Consider the following 21,030-nt stretch of genomic DNA (forward strand, 5'->3'; position numbering starts at 1 on the left):
CACCTCCCTTTTTGTAATCCACTTCTATTAATTGTTTCAGCAATTCCTTTCCATCTTTCTCTATTTTCTGTCATATAATTATCTTAACTTATTTTAACCTTATTTTCCATTAATACTATAAAACTTATTTATGCTTAACTCCTTATAACATTTCTACTAAAGCCATATAATTTCATTCCAATATTTTTCTGACACTCATGAATTTTACAATATTTCGATAAATAGACTTTAAACTTTTCCCAATCTTCTTCCACAGTGAGCGGCGCGGTGCTTCGAATTGACTGCTTCTTTCATGGAGTGAAGCCGCACTACTGTTGCCGGAGAGCGCTGACTCTTTCCTGTGGACAATTTGATTCTAAACAACTACCCATGAGTAGAACGGAAAATTGGATTTTTAAACATCTTAATTTGGCACCGAAGTGGGGAGGTTTCAAACAGGAAGTCCACCTTCCCCTTTTGTAAATAGATTGAAGCAAAGAGCCTGCAAGCTAAAGTCCTGGAAAGTCCTCTGTAAAGGATTAAACTTCCATCAGCTAAAATCATTAAACTCCCCTTGGAAGCAGAAGAAGGGGGAAATTTTGGATTGCATAAGCCTGCAGGAGAGAGTGAAGAAAGTCAAATTACCACCGCTCTGAACCTGGAAACGGGCTGCTAGCAAGACTGACGTTTTGGGAAAGTTCATTGACTGCGAATAAAATGTTTGTTGACAGCTAGTTAAGTAAGAGAAATATATTGTTTCCATTGTCTCCTTCTGCATTTAAAAAGGAGTAAAAGTAACTGAAAATTGAAACTAATTTTATTGCTTGAACTGTGCTTAAAAGGATTGATACAAATAGAAATTGTTTCCCTCTAGAGGGAGCCTTTGAAACTGTTACAAGAGTTGAGCTGGTGGAATCTCCAGCTGTAAGATAAAAAACCATGAGAACCAGGGATTGACCTTGGATCAGCTAAGAATGTCGACAGAAGAAGCCTTAGTGATGCAATGTAAGATAAGTGATTCATTGGAACAGCTCCACAAGAAGATGGATCTGATGACCATCAAAATTGATAACTTGGGACAAAAAGTGACTAATTTGGGACAAAAAGTGAACATCTATACAGAAACTATTCAGGAATCGATACAGGAATCTACTTTGACATGGCAAACTGGGGAGAAGGCGAGGGAGAAAGTTGTTGTTTTACCTAAAGTAATACAAGTGGAGAGGGAGAGAGCCCCAGCCTTACAGATGCAATTTGATGACTATAAGTTGTTGCCTTCTATGATTGAATTCAGAGAAAGTCAGTTTTTGATGATTGGAGCCCTGCTTGGACTGGAGAAGGAAAGTTGGATAGATCACCTCATGCAGGGATTTACTGACCTTTGGGACCTGGACCTGGGTCAGAAGGAGATTGGAGCTGTGGGGACTTTCAGATTTGGAGGGATTTTGAAACACGCCATGAAATATCTTTTGGATTTTAGTTTCAACTACGGAGATTTGGCTGACCTGTCGAGAAGGAATAAAAACATTGCTAGGTCAGAGCTTCCCCGAGATCTACTCTTCAGTATCAAAGGAAGGAAATTAAGAACAAGATCAGCAGAAAGCAAAGTAAAGTGTATGTATAAATATGAAGAAGACCTGCAGAAGGGACTTGGAAAAGAGTTAAGAGCCTCGGACAGAAGATCACCAGGTTGATGGACTATATGGAACTGACGGAAATGACTGGCAGAATCTGAGACCAGGGAGAAGAGACGGTGGAAGAAGATTGGAAAAAGTCCCCTCTATGACTTCTTTGATGGGAATTGAGAGAGGAGCTTGTACTGAAGCTCTTTCCACATTCCACACACTGATAGGGTTTCTCCCGTATGAATTTTCTGATGGAAAGTGAGAGAGGAGTTCTGAGTGAAGCTCTTTCCACATTCCAAGCACTGATAGGGTTTCTCCCCTGTATGAATTCTCTGATGCTTAGTGAGATTAGAGCTTATACTGAAGCTCTTTCCACATTCAAAGCACTGATAGGGTTTCTCCCCTGTATGAATTCTCTGATGCATAGTGAGATTGGAGCTCTTACTGAAGCTCTTTCCACATTCCACACACTGATAGGGTCTCTCTCTTGTATGAATTTTCTGATGGAAAGTGAGAGAGGAGCTCTGAGTGAAGCTCTTTCCACATTCCACGCACTGATAGGGTTTCTCCCCAGTATGAATTCTCTGATGGGAAGTGAGATGGTGGCTGTAACTGAAGCTCTTTCCACATTCCACACAATGATAGGGTTTCTCCCCTGTATGAATTCTCTGATGCATAGTGAGATTGGAGCTCTTACTGAAGCTCTTTCCACATTCCACGCACTGATAGGGTTTCTCTCTTGTATGAATTTTCTGATGGAAAGTGAGAGAGGACCTCTGAGTGAAGCTCTTTCCACATTCCACGCACTGATAGGGTTTCTCTCTTGTATGAATTTTCTGATGGGAAGTGAGAGAGGAGCTCTGAATGAAGCTCTTTCCACATTCCATGCACTGATAGGGTTTCTCTCCTGTATGAATTCTTCGATGGGAACTGAGATAGGAGCTCGTATTGAAGCTCTTTCCACATTCCAGGCACTGATAGGGTTTCTCCCCTGTATGAATTAGTTGATGGGAAGTGAGATCTGAGCTCTTCCTGAAGCTCTTTCCACATTCCACACACTGATAGGGTTTCTCCCCAGTATGAATTCTCTGATGGGAAATGAGATGGGAGCCCAGACTGAAGCTCTTTTCAAATTCAAAGCACTGATAGGGTTTCTCCCCTTTATGAATTTTCTGATGGGAAGTGAGATTGAAGCTTTTCCTGAAGCTCTTTCCACATTCCATGCACTGATAGGGTTTCTTTCCAATGAGAATTCTTTGTTGGGAAGTGGAATGGGAGCTCTGACTGCTGCTCTCTCCACATTCCAAATTTTTGCATGGCTTCTCTTCTCCGGGGGTTTTGTCATGTTCTTCCTTGTTCTTGTTTTCCAATTCATCAAAATCTGCAATGGAGACAAAAACGGGATTAGAGCCTCAGGAACAAATCAAGAAGAACTGAAGGGAGTGGGGTGTTTGTTCGTTGCCTTTGTTGGTTGTCATTAACCAACATTTTTATTAATATATTGTGATGGATTGATGAATGTCAATTTGTTTGATATACAATAGTGGCCAAAATTGTGGAAGCCTTTTGGGGGGAAAGTGTATTTCAGATATTTGATGGCTCGTAATGCCACTTTGTTTTGAGTAATACCATAGAATTATGTATCAATGGAAAGATAATTTAATGAAGATTGTAATCTGTATCTGTATTCTATCAAAAGTCAAAACTGAATAACCAGAAAAAGGAAGCACAACTTGCTTAGGTTGACTTTTGACAGTGTGTTGTTTGATGGCTATCATGTTGGTTGGTTATTTGTTGTTTTTTCATTTTGTGGTTTGTAAAACATAATAAAATTAAAGAAATGGCACAAGAAGTTGACTGCACGCCCAGAAAGTGATGTAAAAACGCTACAGTTATGAAGAAATTAGAAGAAAGATGGAGCATTCTTCCCCCCCCCCCAAATTTATCCAATTTTGTTTTAAAAAGTACTGTATTTTAAAAAAAATAATATTTATTAAAGTTTTAAAGGTTACAAAAGGAAAAAAGAAAAAACACCAAATTCAACAAAAAACAAGACAATACATCATAATAAGTAAAAAGGAAATTTTTTTTACAAACAATTAAAAAAACAAATCAAACCTTCCCATAACTTATCTTTCATTTGCTTCCAGTAGCACCTTAAAGACCAACTAAGTCAGTTCTTGGTATGAGCTTTCGTGTGCATGCACACTTCTTCAGATACCTGAAGAAGTATATCTACACTTCTTCAGATACCTGAAGAAGTATATCTGGTATCTGAAGAAGTGTGCATGCACACGAAAGCTCATACCAAGAACTGACTTAGTTGGTCTTTAAGGTGCTACTGGAAGGAATTTGTTTTGTTTTGACTATGGCAGACCAACACGGCTACCTATCTGTAACTTTCATTTGTTTGTTTCCGTAATCTCCTCACACCTCCCTTTTTTGTATTCTAGTTCAGTTAGATATTTCAGCAAATCCTTTCCATCTTTGTTTTTATCCTAATATATCCTAATATCTTAATTTACTATAATTTTACATTCTCTTTTCACCAATTAACAATCCATTTTTACTTAATCCTTTATAACATTTCTGCTAAAACCCCATAACTTCATTCCAGCATCCTTCTAACATTCCTTAATTTTACAATGTTTCTGTAAATAGTCTTTAAATTTCTTCCAATCTTCTTCCACCGACTCTTCTCCCTGGTCTCGGATTCTGCCAGTCATTTCCACCAATTCCATGTAGTCCATCACCTTCATCTGCCATTCTTACCGGGTGGGTAGATCTTGTGTCTTCCAGTACTTTGCAATAAGTATTCTTGCTGCTGTTGTAGCATACATAAAGAAAGTTCTATCCTTCTTTGGCACCAATTGGCCGACCATGCCCAGGAGAAAGGCCTCTGGTTTCTTCAGAAAAGTATATTTAAATACCTTTTTCATTTCATTATAGATCATTTCCCAGAAAGTCTTAATCCTTGGGCATGTCCACCAAAGGTGAAAGAATGTACCTTCCATCTCTTTATATTTCCAACATTTGTTATCGGGCAAATGATATATTTTTGCGAGCTTGACTGGTGTCATGTACCACCTGTAGATCATTTTCATTAAATTCTCTCTTAAGGCATTACATGCCGTAAATTTCATACCTGTGGTCCATAACTGTTCCCAGTCAGCCATCATAATGTTATGTCCAACATCATGTGCCCATTTAATCATAGCAGATTTCACCGTTTCATCGTGAGTGTTCCATTTCAACAGCAAGTTATACATTCTTGACAAGTTCTTGATTTTGGGATCTAACAGTTCTGTTTCCAATTTTGATTTTTCCACCTGGAAGCCAATTTTCTTGTCCAAATTGTAAGCCTCCATTATTTGGTAATAATGAAGCCAATCTCGCACTTTGTTTTTTAGTTTTTCAAAACTCTGCAGTTTTAATCTATCTCCCTCTTGTTCCAAAATTTCCCAATATTTCGGCCATTTGGCCTCCATATTGAGCTTTTTCCGAGACTTCGCTTCCATTGGTGACAGCCACCTTAGAGTTTTGTTTTCAAGCAAGTCCTTATATCTTATCCAGACATTAAACAGTGCTTTCCTGACAATATGGTTTTTAAACGCTTTATGTGCTTTGACCTTATCATACCACAAATATGCATGCCACCCAAATACATTATTAAAACCTTCTAAATACAGAATGTCAGTGTTTTCAAGAAGCATCCATTCTCTCAGCCAACAAAATATGGCTGATTCATAATAAAGCTTAAGGTCTGGCAGGGCAAATCCACCTCTTTTTTTAGCATCAGTTAATATCTTGAATTTTATTCGAGGCTTCTTGCCCTGCCAGACAAATCTAGAAATATCTCTCTGCCACTTCTTGAAACAATCCATTTTATCCAAAATTTGCAATGTTTGAAACAAAAACAGCATCCTTGGCAATACATTCATTTTTATCACAGCAAATCGGCCTAGCAATGATAACTTCAAATTTGACCATATTTCTAAATCCTTTTCACTTCCATCCAGCATTTTTCATAATTGTCTTTAAATAAATTCACATTCTTGGCAGTCATATTAACCCCTAGGTATTTCACTTTCTTAACCAGTGTTAATCCTGTCTCCTTCTGGAACCTCTCTCAATCACTGTTAGATTTTTCTCTAAAACCTTAGTTTTCATCTTATTCAGCTTAAATCCCGCTATCTGACCAAATTCTTGAATCTATTCCAATACCCTTTTAGTACTAGATTCTGGCTCCTGTAAAGTCAATACCAAATCGTCAGCAAAAGCTTTCAGTTTGTAATGTTTAGCCCCCACTTGTATACTTTTAACCAATTGGTCCTTTCTAATCGTATTTAGCAAAACCTCCAGGATCGATATAAAAAGTAATGGAGAGATTGGGCAACCTTGTCGTGTTCCTTTCTCAATCTTAAATTCTTCTGTCACTACGTTGTTCACAATTAATTTTGCCTTTTGTTCTGAGTAAATTGCACCTATACCATTTTCAAAACCTTGACCTACCCCCATCCCCTGTAAGTTCTTCTTCATAAAACTCCAGGAAATATTATCAAAGGCTTTCTCCGCATCCACAAATATCAAAACTGCTTTAGTATTAATAGTCACTTGTAATTTTTCTAAAATATTAATTATGTTCCTTGTATTGTCAGACAAATGTCTGCCCGGGAGAAAGCCCGCTTGATCTTTATGGAATTCTTCTATCTCTTCTATCTCTTAGCCAAAATATCTGCAAAAATTTTATAATCCACATTAAGCAATGATATGGGGCGGTAGTTCTTAAGTTGTGTCTTTTCAATCTCTGTTTTCGGTATAAGTGTAATGTAAGCTTCCTTCCACGACTCTGATGCCTTTTTCCCTTCCAAAATTTCATTACAGACTTCCTTCAATGGTTGTATTAACCATTCTTTCAGGGATCTATAATATCTTGAAGTCAAACCATCCGGCCCTGGAGATTTGCCTAATTGCATGTTCTGAATGGCCCCTTCTACCTCCTGCTCCGTTATTTTGTAATTCAACATTAGCTTATTTTCTTGAGAGATTTTTTCTAATCCATTTATTTTCAAAAATTGATCTATGTCCATTTCTTTCTGCGTCTCCTGTGTATATAGTTGTTTAAAATACCTCTGAAAGCACTTCCTGATCTCCACTGGATTCTGTATATTCTTTCCCTCCACTTCCAAATTCGTAATGGTGTTAAGTTTTTGTCTTTTTTTCATTTGCCAAGCCAGCAGTTTCCCACATTTATTTGCCAATTCAAATGTCTTTTGTCTCATCTGTTTAATTTTCCATTCTATTTCCTGGTTCATCATTTTCATATATTGTACTTGATATAACTTTATCTCTTTCAGAAATTCCAGAGACTTTGGTTTCACTCTCAGTTTCTTCTCTCCTTCCTTTATTTTCTCCAAAATCTTTATCTTTTTTCTCATTTTTAAAAAGTACTGTATTTTTTACTCCATAGGGCGCAGCTAGTTTTTTTTGGGGGGGGGGAAATCAAGGGAAAAAAACTTATTTCTCCCCCCCAGCCCCAAAAAGCAAAGAAGCCAAGAAAATGAGCGGGATCCATCCCGCTGGCTGTCTTGGCTTCCTCTTTAGCTGCGCCAACATCTCCAGCCGGGAGAGGCTGCGTACGGCTTTGGCAGAAGCTAAGACAGTGAGCGGGATGGATCCCGCTCGCTGTCTTGGCTTCGTTTTTAGCCGCGGGGCTGGGGCGGGGTCCCCCGACCCCAGAACAGGTCCAGGAGCAGCAGCAAGATTGAGCGCAACCTCGCCGCCACTCCCGGAGCTTGCGGGGCTGGGGACGGGCTTCCCCCGACCCCAACCCCCACAGCAGGAACTCTTGCCGCACAAAGGAAGGCTTGCGGATAGCTGCCTGAAGCCCCCGGAGTGCAGCCTTTGATGCCTCCGCAGAGAAGCGGGTTGAAGTCACCCCGCTGCCCTGCGGAGGCTTTGCGCAGCTATCCCAAAGCTACAACAGCGAGACGGAGCGCTGCGCAGCACTCCGTCTCCCTGTTCTGGCTTTGGGCTTAGTCGCGCAGCCTGCATTCACTCTATAGGATGCACACACATTTCCTCTCAATTTTTGGAGGGAGAAAAGTGCGTCCTATTGAGCGAAAAATACGGTATATATCATTTTATTAGAGTGGGAAAGCAAAGATGAAGAGGTTAAATCAGTCATGTTTAAATGGGCTCAGTATGTGGGACGCAACATTCAGGTTGCAAGTTGGGGAAAATTGTAGAAAGTTGACATAAAATTTACAGATTGTATATTATTAAGAAAAATTTACATGAAAATGATGTATAGATGGTATATCACACCAGTGAAAATGCCAAATATGTCTAAGAAAGAAAATAAGAGATGCTGGAGATGTAAAGAAAAGGAAGGAACATTTTATCATATGTGGTGGGAATGCAAATGCATTAAAAAATATTGGGAAATGATATATAATGAACTGAAAAATTGCTTAAAATGAGCTTTGGTAAACATCCTGAAGCCTTTCTGTTAGGTATCTCAAATCAAGAGCTGCCAAAAGAAAAATGGACATTTTTTATGTATGCTACAACAGCAGCAAGAATCTTGACTGCACAAAATTGGAAGATGGAAGAAATACCATCAAAAGAACAATGATAAGAAAAACTGATGAATTATGCAGAATTGGCTAAGCTAACAGAGAAACTATGAGAGAAGGACAAAAAGGATTTTGAAAGAGTTTGGGAACCATTTACAGGTTATTTGCAGAAACAACAAAATGGATTGGACTCACTGGCAGGGTCTGAATAAACATTCACAACTTTATTATAGTAATAGAAATTTTAACAAAATGATAAGGGAATTTACTTTTATATAAAGTAGGACACAATAAATAAAACTAAATAACTCAGTAGAGGGGGAGTTTGTTGGAAAACTAGCCCCATCTGGAGAAGCTGTCCCCTCTCCCTGCTCCCGGAGCTGGTTTACCAGTGATCTGCCTCTGGCTGCGTTCCCAGACAGACCAGGGAGATCTTGATATAGGCAACATTTCCCAGCGTGGAAAATGCACACCCACTTCTCCCCCTTCGCAGGGGAAAGAAGAGTAGTCAGAAATCTATTTACATATTGTTTATTTCTGACATTACAGCTCTACAGAAAACGTGTCCAATCATTTCAGTTTCCACCCAGCAAGTGACAAAGACTTCCTTAACAAATGCAACAGGAAGGTCTCAAATTACACACTGGACACAGACTTCCAAAGCCTGTGAACTTCCGGGAATTTACTTTCCCACAGCTAGCCATATCACATGTTGTCAACAAGCTGGCTGTCTGCAGCTGCGATGTTCTCATATTGTAACAGAGTTGAGGGATGTTCTCATATTGTAACAGAGTTGAGGATGGGAGGGAGAACAATTGTATATAACATGATGATTGAGATATTTTTATTTGTTATAAAATTCAATAAATATTCATTTTTTAAAAAGAAAAAAGAAGAAAGATTGAGGAAAACTTAACCAAAGCTGGCCTTTCTATATTTGTGAAGAGGTATAAGGAGACTCAGTCAATACAAAATCAGACTGGTAAAGGAAGGAAAAGGTGCACAACAGCAAGTGACGATTGAAGGATGAAGAGACTGTGCCTACGTGACAGAAGAAAATCATCTGGGTGTTTACAAGATGACATGGGGCAATGGAAGGTGAAGTTGAGTGCAAGGACTGGTATAATGCTAGAATTCCAAGGGAAAGGCCATTATCTCTCAAGCAAAGGTGGAAAAGATTAAACTGGGCTACAACCCATGGTAACTGGACAGCGGAACAATGGGACAGTGTTATTTGGAGCGATGAGACCCCAATCTCCTTGCTTGGTAGTGAGGGCATGAAATACGCGAGGAGAATCGGAGAAGATTTACATCCTACTTGCATTATACCGACCGTGAAACACCCAGATAGTGTGATGATCTGGAGTTGTAAAAGGTGGGGGCAGAATTTGTGTCATTAATGGGAACGTCATGTTATTCTAAAGCAGCAATGCTGCAGCAAGCAAAGGCTCTAGCAGCTCAGTCAGCTGCTTGTGGCTGCAAAGCCAGACAGGATGTATGTGACTCTTGCCATGGAAACAAAGGGGCAGTCCATTCTCCTTATTGAGCACAGTATGTGAGCTCAGTGTGTGTCATATGACCTGTACAGGATGTACATGGGTGGAGTTTTGGGGTTTCTCTCTGTTTGTTGAAGAGAGCAGACATCTTTGACTGTATGGCTACGAGAGACAGAAATAAAGACATGTAGATACATTTCTGTCTGTGTCTGATTCCCCTCCCTGGGGATATGCAGGGAGGAGGAGGAGGAGAAGCAGATGGTGTGTTTTTCTCACAGCCTGAGGAAAATCGCCGGAACGGACCTCGTGTGTTTTTCCTGCCGGGAGTCACCGGAGGGAGGTCAAAGGAATTCAGCCGGTGCCTGGACAGATAGGCACATACCTCTGACCGAGGCAGAATTCCAACAGTGGCAGCAGAGGATGGTCCTGAACAACAGTGGTAGCAGAGCTGCTGGTTTCTACGATCCATGGAAGTCTGCAGAAATAGTAGCAGAGCTGCTATTTTCATCCCTCTCCATGGAAGCCTGAAATGGAGGCTGTTTCTCTGCAGCCAGAAGCTGACCAGAAGAAGCTGAAAGCCAAGCTACGGAGCCCAGGTATGAGATTTTCGGGCTTAGAAGTGTGCATTCAGATTGATTCATTCTCTGCTTCAAGGGAGCAACGTTTGGGAAAAACAGCTCCGAGAAAGAAGAGGTCTGCATTCCAGACATTCTTGTGGTTTTTTCCTGTCCAAGGAAAGGAATGCTGTTGCTTAGCAATGCAGGCCAGTTTCACGATAAGGGCTTTACAGTCAGGCTGTGCCTCAGAGAGGCAAAAACAAGCTATGTTATGACTTAGGCCCTTACGAACTGTTGGAAGGGACTTTCCAAGCAGCCAGTGTTATAGCTGCCAGGTGCACAGAGTGTAAACAAGCCAGCTATTGGATTTTAGAGGCTTGTGTTTGAGAGTCAATTCAAGGACTCAAAATGGATGCTAAGAAGGGGGGAGGCCTGCCTTCTCCACCCCTCCTGACCAGTGACAATTATGCATCTTGGTCTATAAAGATGAAGGCCCTGCTGCAGAATCAGAGACTGTTTGGGGTGATTGAGAACCCCATCCCTGCAGCACCAACGCGTGCTTGGGAGTCACAGGATGTGAAGGCCAGAACTGCTATAATTCTGTGCGTGTCAGACTCGCAGCTTATCCATATACAAGATTTACAGCACGCGAGAGATGTTTGGGACACGCTGAGAAGAACACATCAGAGAGATGCAGGTTCTTCAGCGTTGCTGTATTTTGAGAAGCTGACCAACCTGAGGCTTGCGCCTGATGGAGATGTTCAAGCGCACCTGACGGAAATGAAATTTCTGCATCAACAGATGGTCGAACGCAATTTCCGTCTGGATGAGGAAGTGTTTTGCTTCATGGTGATCAACAGTCTGAATCGGACTTACAAAACGGTTGCCAGTCAGCTGGGGTCCCTCCCAGTGCAAGATCTAACGTCGGACAGGGTCTTTGCCGTGGTTCTGAACGAACAGGACAGACTTGCTGCCCTGGAGGTGAAGGACAGGGGGAGACAAGAACGGAGTTCTGACACCACCACTGCTGTAGCTACTGGAGGAGATGCTGTAGCTTTGAACGTTGTCCGATGTTTCAATTGTGGACAAACTGGGCATCTTCAGCGGAACTGCAAGAAGCCACGTCAGAACAAAGGAGCCAAGGGAAGCTCCACAAAGTCTGAGGCGTCAGGCAAAAGTCATACCATCTCAAAGGCAAAGGCTGCAAAGGCCTTGATGTCGAAAGGAACTACGCCAGAAGTGGAGAACGCTTTTGTAATAGACACGGGCGCGACGGTTCATATGTCCCCAAACAGACAGCTATTTTCGTCGTTTAAGAAGCAAAGCTTCGCTGTACAACAAGCCAACGGTCAAGAGCTGGAAGCCACCGGAATTGGAACTGTGTATCTTAAAAGTCTGAACTTGACTATAAACAATGTTTATTTGGTTCCAGAGTTGAAGTACAATCTGCTCAGCGTTTCGCAGATTGCCAAGAAGGGACTAAAACTGTCCTATGATGATGAGAACTGCGAGATCTACAAAGATGGAGAGTTGTATCTTTCTGCCAAAGAGAAAGATGGACTTTATTTGTTGACTTTTGATCAAAGTGATTACATGAAATGTAATTCTAACATGATCTCTTTTGCAGGTGTAGCCAAGAAGAACGCCAACCAGGTCACCTCGAGGGTCGACAGGGCATTTCAGCGGGTGTATGCTGATGTGATTGGTCCTCTAGCACCTTCTAGAGGCAATGCAAAATATTACCTAATATGTGTTGATTCTTTCACAGGTTTTGTCTGGATTTATCTTTTGGAGAGACCAAAAGAAGCCTTAGAAAGGTTTAAAGAGTTTTGTGACAAGGTTAAAAATATGCATGATGCTGACATAAATTGTCTTTGCACAGATGAGAAGCCAATTTTTCTCTTACAGGTTTTCCAGAAGTTCCTGAAGAAGAAAGGTATAAGACACAAAATTGCTAGTTCCGAAGAAGCTTGGAAGAGATGTGTCTGTGTTAGGGTGAACAAAGAATTGCAAAAGGGAATGGAAGCGCAATTGCTTAGTTCACATCTGCCACATGAGTACTGGGCTGAGTCGCTAATGTCATTTACTTATACGTGGTTGAGAAAGTTTTCAAAAGAGTTGGGAAGTTCTCCTTTTGAGAAACTGTTCCACAGAAAACCTTCTGTTGCCCATTTCAAGGTTTTTGGGTCTCATGTGAGGACAGAAGCTCCAGGTGGGGTAAAGAATGCCAGAGGCATTTTTGTGGGTTATGAAAAGGGTCTCTACAGAGTAATTTTGTCTGAATCTGGTCAGGTGATTCTCACAAAATTTCTAGAGAGTGCTCCTGAACAGGAGAGAGTGATTGTTCACACATTTCCCACAGGAGATGATGATGATTCTGATGATGATGATGAGTTTGATCTTATTGAGTTCAGTAGTACTGATGATGACAGCGATAGCTCAGACAGCTCAGTTGTCACAGTCATTGAGAGGAAATCTCACATAATGACTAGACCCTCAGAAGAGGAGGATGAACCACTGATTAAGCTTAGTACTGGTTCTCCAGAGAGTTCAGAGGCTGAACCAGAAAGCAAGGGAGAGCAGCACCTCTTACGTAGGTCTGAGAGAGCAACGAAGGGTGTACCACCCAAGAGGTATTCAAAAGAGTTTGCCAACCTAGCTATTGCATGTGTTGCTGTTGTAAACGACAAAGGTCAGATTGAAGCTGTGTCTGAGTCAGAGACAAAGGCACAACAGAGAGTTGTTAACCAAGGTAATGCAGAAGCACTCATTCCTTGGAAGTTACACAACCAGAGAGGTACATTGGTGAAACCAATGGCGGGTAGTTCCAAGGGTGGAACTGAAACAACAGGGGAATGTTATACATATAACAACTGTTTGTTTTCTTCTCTGGATGACGCTTTGCTCGCAGTACGCATTGATACTTTAGGGGGAGTATGTTATTCTAAAGCAGCAATGCTGCAGCAAGCAAAGGTTCTAGCAGCTCAGTCAGCTGCTTGTGGCTGCAAAGCCAGACAGGATGTATGTGACTCTTGCCATGGAAACAAAGGGGCAGTCCATTCTCCTTATTGAGCACAGTATGTGAGCTCAGTGTGTGTCATATGACCTGTACAGGATGTACATGGGTGGAGTTTTGGGGTTTCTCTCTGTTTGTTGAAGAGAGCAGACATCTTTGACTGTATGGCTACGAGAGACAGAAATAAAGACATGTAGATACATTTCTGTCTGTGTCTGATTCCCCTCCCTGGGGATATGCAGGGAGGAGGAGGAGGAGAAGCAGATGGTGTGTTTTTCTCACAGCCTGAGGAAAATCGCCGGAACGGACCTCGTGTGTTTTTCCTGCCAGGAGTCGCCGGAGGGAGGTCAAAGGAATTCAGCCGGTGCCTGGACAGATAGGCACATACCTCTGACTGAGGCAGAATTCCAACACGTCAATGCCCCCAAATACATAAATCAAATACTTGAGCCTGAACTGAAGTGTTCTGAATGTGAAATCATATTCCACTGCTGGAATGGCCTGGGAATAGCCCAAGCGAAAATCTTGGGAGCCGACTAAAGAAACTTGTTAGTCAGAAGCAACCCAGCAATAAAGCCCAATTAATAGAGGCAATAATTCAGTCTTGGTTTCACATTATTGCAGCTGCAGAACTAAAAAACTTGCTTCACTCCATGGGAAGGCATTGTAAGGCCGGAATTAAAGCTAAAGGTTACTGAAGTCAGTATTTATTGACATGGTGAGAATTTCTGTATATCTCCTTTTTTCTAAGCGTTTCACATTTCTTTTTTATGACTACTGTTCTAATAAATACTCCTTCATAAAAGTTATTGCATTGCAATCTTCATTAAATTATCTTTGCTATGGTAAGGCAAAGGTAAAGGGACCCCTGACCATTAGATCCAGTCGTGACCGACTCTGGGGTTGCGGCGCTCATCTCGCTTTACTGGCCAAGAGAGCCAGTGTTTGTCCACAGACAGCTTCCGGGTCATGTGGCCAGCATGACTAAGCTGCTTCTGGCGAACCAGAGCAGCGCACGGAAACGCAGTTTACCGTCCCGCTGGAGCGGTACCTATTTATCTATTTGCACTTTGACGTGCTTTCGAACTGCTAGGTTGGAAGGAGCAGGGACCGAGCAACGGGAGCTCACCCCGTCATGGGGATTCGAACCGCCGAGCTTCTGATTGACAAGCCCTAGGCTCTGTGGTTTAACCCACAGTGCCACCCGCGTCCCTTTCCTATGGTATCACTTCCCAAAAAAGTGGTGTTATGAGCCATCAAACACACTTTTAAAAAAGGTTTCCATGATTTTAGCCACTAGTATAAGTTGTTCATGGATCATCCCATTCATGGATCACTGCCTTGCCGTGGCGAAGGGGCTTGAATAACTCAGAGAAGCTATGAGCTATGCCATGCAGGGACACCCAAGATGGACAGGTCATAGTGGAGAGTTTTAACCAAACGTGATCCACCTGGAGCAGGAACCGGCAAGCCACTCCAGTATCCCTGCCAAGAAAACTCCATGGACAAAGACAATAGACATATAAAAGTTATGACGCTGGAAGATGAGCCCCTCAGGTCGGAAGGCATCCAACATGCTACTGAGGAAGAGCGGAGGACAAGTACAAGTAGATTCAGAGCTGATGAAGCGGCTGGGCCAAAGCCGAAAGGACGCTCAGCTGCGGATATGCCTGGAAGCGAAAGGAAAGTCCAATGCTGTAAAGAAAAATATTGCATAGGAACCTGGAATGTAAGAACCATGAATCTTGGCAAGTTGGAAGTGGTCAAAAATGAGATGGCAAGAATAAATATTGACATCCTGGGCATCAGTGAACTAAAATGGACGGGAATGGGCGAATTCAGTTCGGATGACCATCACATCTACTACTGTGGGCAAGAAACCCGTAAAAGAAATGGAGTGGCCCTCATAGACAACAAAATAGTGGCAAAAGCTGTACAGGGATGTAATCTCAAAAATGATAGAATGCTCTTGATACGAATCCAAGGCAGACCTTTTAACATCACAGTAATCCAAGTTTATGCACCAACCACTGGTGCTGAAGAAACTGAAATCGACCAATTATATGAAGACTTACAACACCTTATAGAAATGACACCAAAGAAGGATGATCTTCTCAATATAGGGGATTGGAATGCTAAAGTAGGGAATCAAGAGATAAAAGGAATAACTGGCAAGTTTGGCCTTGGAGATCAAAACGAAGCAGGGCAAAGGCTAATAGAGTTCTGTCAAGAGAACAAGCTGGTCATCACAAACACGCTTTTCCAACAACACAAGAGACGACTCTACACGTGGACATCACCAGATGGGCAGCATTGTATTATTATTATTTTTTAAATATATTTATTAGGCTTTTATAGAAGAAAAAACACATAACAACCAAAAAAGTAAAGAAAAACAAAATATAATCAAAAATACACATAAAACAGATCAGAAAAACAAAATACAAGAGAAATAAAATTCCACCCAACAAAAGGAAAAATAAAAACTCCAGCTTTTAAATTCATACTTAATTAACTTTCTTTCTTGACTTCCTCACGCCTCCTTTTTTTGTGTTCCTCTTTACCCAATCAAATACAGCAAATCCTTACCCTCTTTACAATATTTTATCCTTACATTTTCTTACATTATCTTAATCTATTTTCATCTTGTCTTATAGAAGGCCTTAAAACTTAAAATTTAAATCTTATTTTTATCAACTTCTCAGCCATATCATTAACTTAATTCTTTAAAACATTTTTGCTAGAGCCAAATAATTCATTTCAACATTTTTCTAACATTCATCAATTATTTTTAAAACAGTCTTAATAACAAAAGAAAAAAAAAGAATGTAGAACAGTCCAATCTTCACCCAGTGTCCCTTCCTCCTGGTCCTGGATTTTGTCAGTCCTTTTTGTCCCATTAACCTAGCGCATTAACCTGGTGCCCTTATGTCCGAGGCCCTCAAACCTCTTCCATGACCCCCCTGCGATTCTTCTTCATGTTTTCCTTTCACTCATGGGAACTCCAGCTTAATAATGATTTTGTCCCTTTTCAGCAGATCAGCCCCATTTCCATAGTCCGGACAAAACTCCATGTAATGTTTAAACACCTGTTTCAGATTCCCTCCAAAATTAAGAGCCCCCACCACTCCAAACATCTGACGGGCCATCGCCAGACTCAGAGAGTCCAAATATTCCTGCGTGGTACGGTCAATCCAACCCCCCATTTCCAAACCAAACCAAACTTTATTTTTCCAAATCTGATTTTTTCCAAATTCATTTATCAAATCCAAAGGCTCACAGTCCTGCAGGGCCGTAACTCCCTCCATTACTGGCACCCAGGATTCAGCAATATCCCCTTCACTCATCTGTGCTGTCATAGCACACTCCTGTTTTAGTTCCTGGGTAGGCTCCGCGTACTTTCCTATTGCCTGTTCCAAGTTTCTAACCGCATTAGTCACCATATCCATCTTCTGTCCTAACTGGTCCAGTAGGGCATTTATTTTGCAGAGAGCGCCCAACCGCGCTTCTGGAGACATTGTCCTACAAGGTCACAAGTCCTTTCCCACGACTGTAATCTGTAACAGCTGCAAGCTCCTGAAGTTGGTTACAATTTCACAGTCTCCCTCTAGGGGGAAAACGTCTGTTTCTTCTTTCTTTTAAGAACAATAGTGTCAGGGTTTCTGGGAGAAGTGAGGAGATGGCAGAGGAGACGGAAAGCGAGTGGGAGGAGGGAGAGAGAGACGAGGAAGAAGATGACGGAATTCGAAGGGAATCTATGAGCCTAAGCAGTGAGTCAGAGGATTCCCAAAAGGGAGCTAGCATGATCAGGCGAAAAGCAGGAGAAGAGAGAAGCTGTGAAAAGTCAGGAAAGGAGGGGAGAAAGCCCAGTGAAGCACAGACGCTGTCAGAGGGGTCTCAGCCGGAACGGAGTAAAGGGGGTGGAGTTGTCAGCCTCTCGGAGGGAGGAGGAACAGGAGAAAACAGAGAGAGGGGGTTGGAGCAAGGTGTTCAGCCGGAAAGGGTAGAGAGTGGAACAGGGGGCAGTATAGAGGACGAAGGAAAGGTCAAAAGCAACGTACGCGCGCCAAGTTCAAACATAGAGGCGCGCGGAAGTGGGGAAAGCTCAGAGGAGGAGCCCGGCCCCAAAGCCAGAAGGAGGGGGCAGGAGGCGGCAGAGGATTCAGCCTCAGGCGAATCCCGGAAAGAGAGAACCCAGGGGGGCAGAAAGACCCTGCGGAAAAGAAAGGAGAGGAAGAGGTGGTCTAGAGCCAGGCTATTAAGTTGGTGTGGAGGAGGGGAGGAGTCAGAGGGGGACTTCGGCGGTCTAACGTGACAGACGTACAGCCACAATGCTGAACTGTGAAAGAAGCAATTATCTTCAATAAACTTTTCCTGTAAGTAAACTATAACGGAGTAAGGTCTCTCGTGAGCTGGGACCCACCTGGGTGGCTGTGACAAATAGCAACAAAGTTTCTTTTTTAAGATATTCAGTAAATATTTGTTCCTTTAAAATGCGAAAGGAAACAATGGATTCCCTATGTTACTTTTCTTTTAACTATCTGTCAAAAACATTTGTCTCTGGTCAATGAGCTTCAAACGTCAGTCCTGGCACTCCGCTCCAGGATCAGGACGGTGGAAAGTTACTTTACTTTAAACTCACTTCTGCAGGTTTAAACAGTCCCAAAAAGAATCCCCCTTCTTTTCCTACCACCGAAGGGGGGTTCCACAATTTTAAATGATGAAAGTCAATCCTTTAAAGGTAATTTTCTGAGCTCAAGTTTATGTTGTCTTTGCTCTGTTCTGACTACAAAGAAACGGAAGGCTGACTTCCTGTATAGACCTTCCCGTTTCAGTACCAAATTGAAATAAATTTTGAGTCCAATTCTTCTCTACTGGCCAGTCCTTATTTAAAATCCAGTTGCTCAAGTTTTAAGTACTCACGGGTGATTCTTTAAATGCCAAATTGTCCAGGAAAAAGGCAGCGCTCTCCGGCAACGACAATGCAGCTTCGCTCCACGGAAAGAGCAGTAGACTCACAGCACCGCGCCACCTCCCCCTCTTCGCTTCAGAGCCCATTAATGGGTTCCTTTGCGGGTTGGGGGGGCTAAAGGTGCCCGCTGAGTCCCATGGTCACAGGCTTCGTCCACCTGTGATTTCTTAAAAGGTCCCCGCTTCGCCGTAGCGGATACGACCCTTTTCGCGCGGAGCTGGTCCCTCCAGTTCAGAGGGAGACAGCCATTGCCGAAGGCGCCACCCCGGAAGTCCGGGCAGCATCGTAATCAGATTGATTATATTCCCTGCAGCCAAAGATGGAGAAGCTCTATATAGTCAGCAAAAACAAGAACTGGAGCTGACTGTGGCTCAGAACATCAGCTTCTTATAGCAAAATTCGAGCTTAAACTTAAGAAAGTAGGAAAAACCACTGGGTCGGTAAGTACAATCTGAATCAAATCCCATATGAATACACAGTGGAAGTGAGGAACAGGTTTGAGGATTTAGATTTGCTGGACAGAGTGCTTAAAGAACTATGGGTGGAGGCTCGCAACATTATACAGGAGGCAGCAACGAAAACCATCCCAATGAAAAGGAAATGCAAGAAAGCAAAGTGGCTGTCCAACGAGGCCTTACAAATAGCAGGGGAGAGAAGGCAAGCAAAATGCGAGGGAGATAGTGAAAGATACAGGAAATTGAATGCAGATTTCCAAAAAATAGCAAGGAGAGACAAGAAGGCCTTCTTAAACGAACAAAAAAATAGCAAGGAGAGACAAGAAGGCCTTCTTAAACAAGCAATGCAAAGAAATAGAGGAAAACAATAGAATGGGAAAAACCAGAGATCTGTTCAAGAAAATTGGAGATATGAAAGGAACATTTCATACAAAGATTACCATAATAAAAGACAAAAGTGGAAAGGACCTAACAGAAGCAGAAGACATCAAGAAGAAGTGGCAAGAATACACAGAGGAACTATATCAGAAAGAATTGGATGTCTTGTACATCCCAGGTAGTGTGGTTGCTGACCTTGAGCCAGACATCCTGGAGAGTGAAGTCAAATGGGCCTTAGAAAGCACTGCTAATAACAAGGCCAGTGGAAGTGATGATATTCCAGCTTAACTATTTAAAATTTTAAAAGATGATGCTGTTAAGGTGCTATACTCAATATGCCAGCAAATTTGGAAAACTCAGCAGTGGCCAGAGGATTGGAGAAGATCAGTCTACATCCCAATCCCAAAGAAGGGCAGTGCCAAAGAATGCTCCAACTACCGCACAATTGCACTCATTTCACACGCTAGCAAGGTTATGCTTAAAATTCTACAAGGAAGGCTCAAGCAGTATGTGGACCGAGAACTCCCAGAAGTGCAAGCTGGATTTCGAAGGGGCAGAGGAACCAGAGACCAAATTGCAAACATGCGCTGGATTATGGAGAAAGCTAGAGAGTTCCAGAAAGACGTCTACTTCTGCTTCATTGACTATGCAAAAGCCTTTGACTGTGTCGACCACAGCAAACTATGGCAAGTTCTTAAAGAAATGGGAGCGCCTGATCACCTCATCTGTCGCCTGAAAAATCTCTATGTGGGACAAGAAGCTACAGTTAGAACTGGATATGGAACAACTGATTGGTTCAAAATTGGGAAAGGAGTACGGCAAGGCTGTATATTGTCTCCCTGCTTATTAAACTTATATGCAGAATTCATCATGCGAAAGGCTGGGCTGGATGAATCCCAAGCCGGAATTAAGATCGCTGGAAGAAATATCAACAACCTCAGATATGCAGATGACACAACCTTGATGGCAGAAAGTGAGGAGGAATTAAAGAACCTTTTAATGAGGGTGAAATAGGAGAGTGCAAAATATGGTTTGAAGCTCAACATCAAAAAAACGAAGATCATGGCCACTGGTCCCATCACCTCCTGGCAAATAGAAGGGGAAGAAATGGAGGCAGTGAGAGATTTTACTTTCTTGGGCTCCATGATCACTGCAGCTGGTGACAGCAGTCACGAAATTAAAACAAAACAAATTCCTTCCAGTAGCACCTTAAAGACCAACTAAGTCAGTTCTTGGTATGAGCTTTTGTGTGCATGCACACTTCTTCAGATAGTGTGCATGCACACGAAAGCTCATACCAAGAACTGACTTAGTTGGTCTTTAAGGTGCTACTGGAAGGAATTTGTTTTGTTTTGACTATGGCAGACCAACACGGCTACCTATCTGTAAACGAAATTAAAAGACGCCTGCTCCTTGGGAGAAAGGTGATGGCAAACCTAGACAGCGTCTTAAAAAGCAGAGACATCACCTTGCCAACAAAGGTCCGTATAGTTCAAGCCATGGTTTTCCCAGTAGTGATGTATGGAAGGGAGAGCTGGACCATAAAGAAGGCTGATCGCCGAAGAATTGATGCTTTTGAATTATGGTGCTGGAGGAGACCCTTGAGAGTCCCATGGACTGCAAGAAGATCAAACCTCTCCATTCTAAAGGAAATCAGCCCTGAATGCTCACTGGAAGGACAGATCGTGAAGCTGAGGCTCCAAGACTTTGGCCACCTCATGAGAAGACTCGACTCCCTAGAAAAGACCCTGATGTTGGGAAAGATTGAGGGCACAAGAAGAAGGGGACGACAGAGGACAAGATGGTTGGACAGTGTTCTCGAAGCTACAAACATGAGTCTGACCAAACTGCGGGAGGCAGTGGAAGACAGAAGTGCCTGGCGTGCTCTGGTCCATGGGGTCATGACGAGTCGGACACGACTAAACGACTAAACAACAACAATAAGTTGTTCAATTAAAGTTAATATCCTTTTAT

At 42.3% G+C, this 21,030-nt stretch overlaps 1 protein-coding gene and 2 long non-coding RNA genes across 12 annotated transcripts in view; 2 read left to right on the top strand and 1 right to left on the bottom strand.

The window, feature by feature from the left end:
* LOC309340951 (uncharacterized protein) overlaps window positions 1-21,030 on the bottom strand; it is a 147,255-nt gene that overhangs the window by 23,461 nt on the left and 102,764 nt on the right. The gene's annotated exons all lie outside the window — the stretch shown is intronic.
* Window positions 1-21,030, top strand: part of LOC309341434 — a 36,754-nt gene that overhangs the window by 12,360 nt on the left and 3,364 nt on the right. The window lies entirely within an intron of this gene.
* LOC309341377 lies at window positions 16,612-17,923 on the top strand. The gene is made up of 2 exons (XR_014156280.1): window positions 16,612-16,901; window positions 17,696-17,923. It is a non-coding gene; the product is annotated as an uncharacterized lncRNA (long non-coding RNA).

This window comes from Podarcis erhardii, assembly GCF_964252035.2.
Source record: "Podarcis erhardii genome assembly, chromosome: 4".
Lineage (NCBI taxonomy): Eukaryota > Metazoa > Chordata > Lepidosauria > Squamata > Lacertidae > Podarcis > Podarcis erhardii.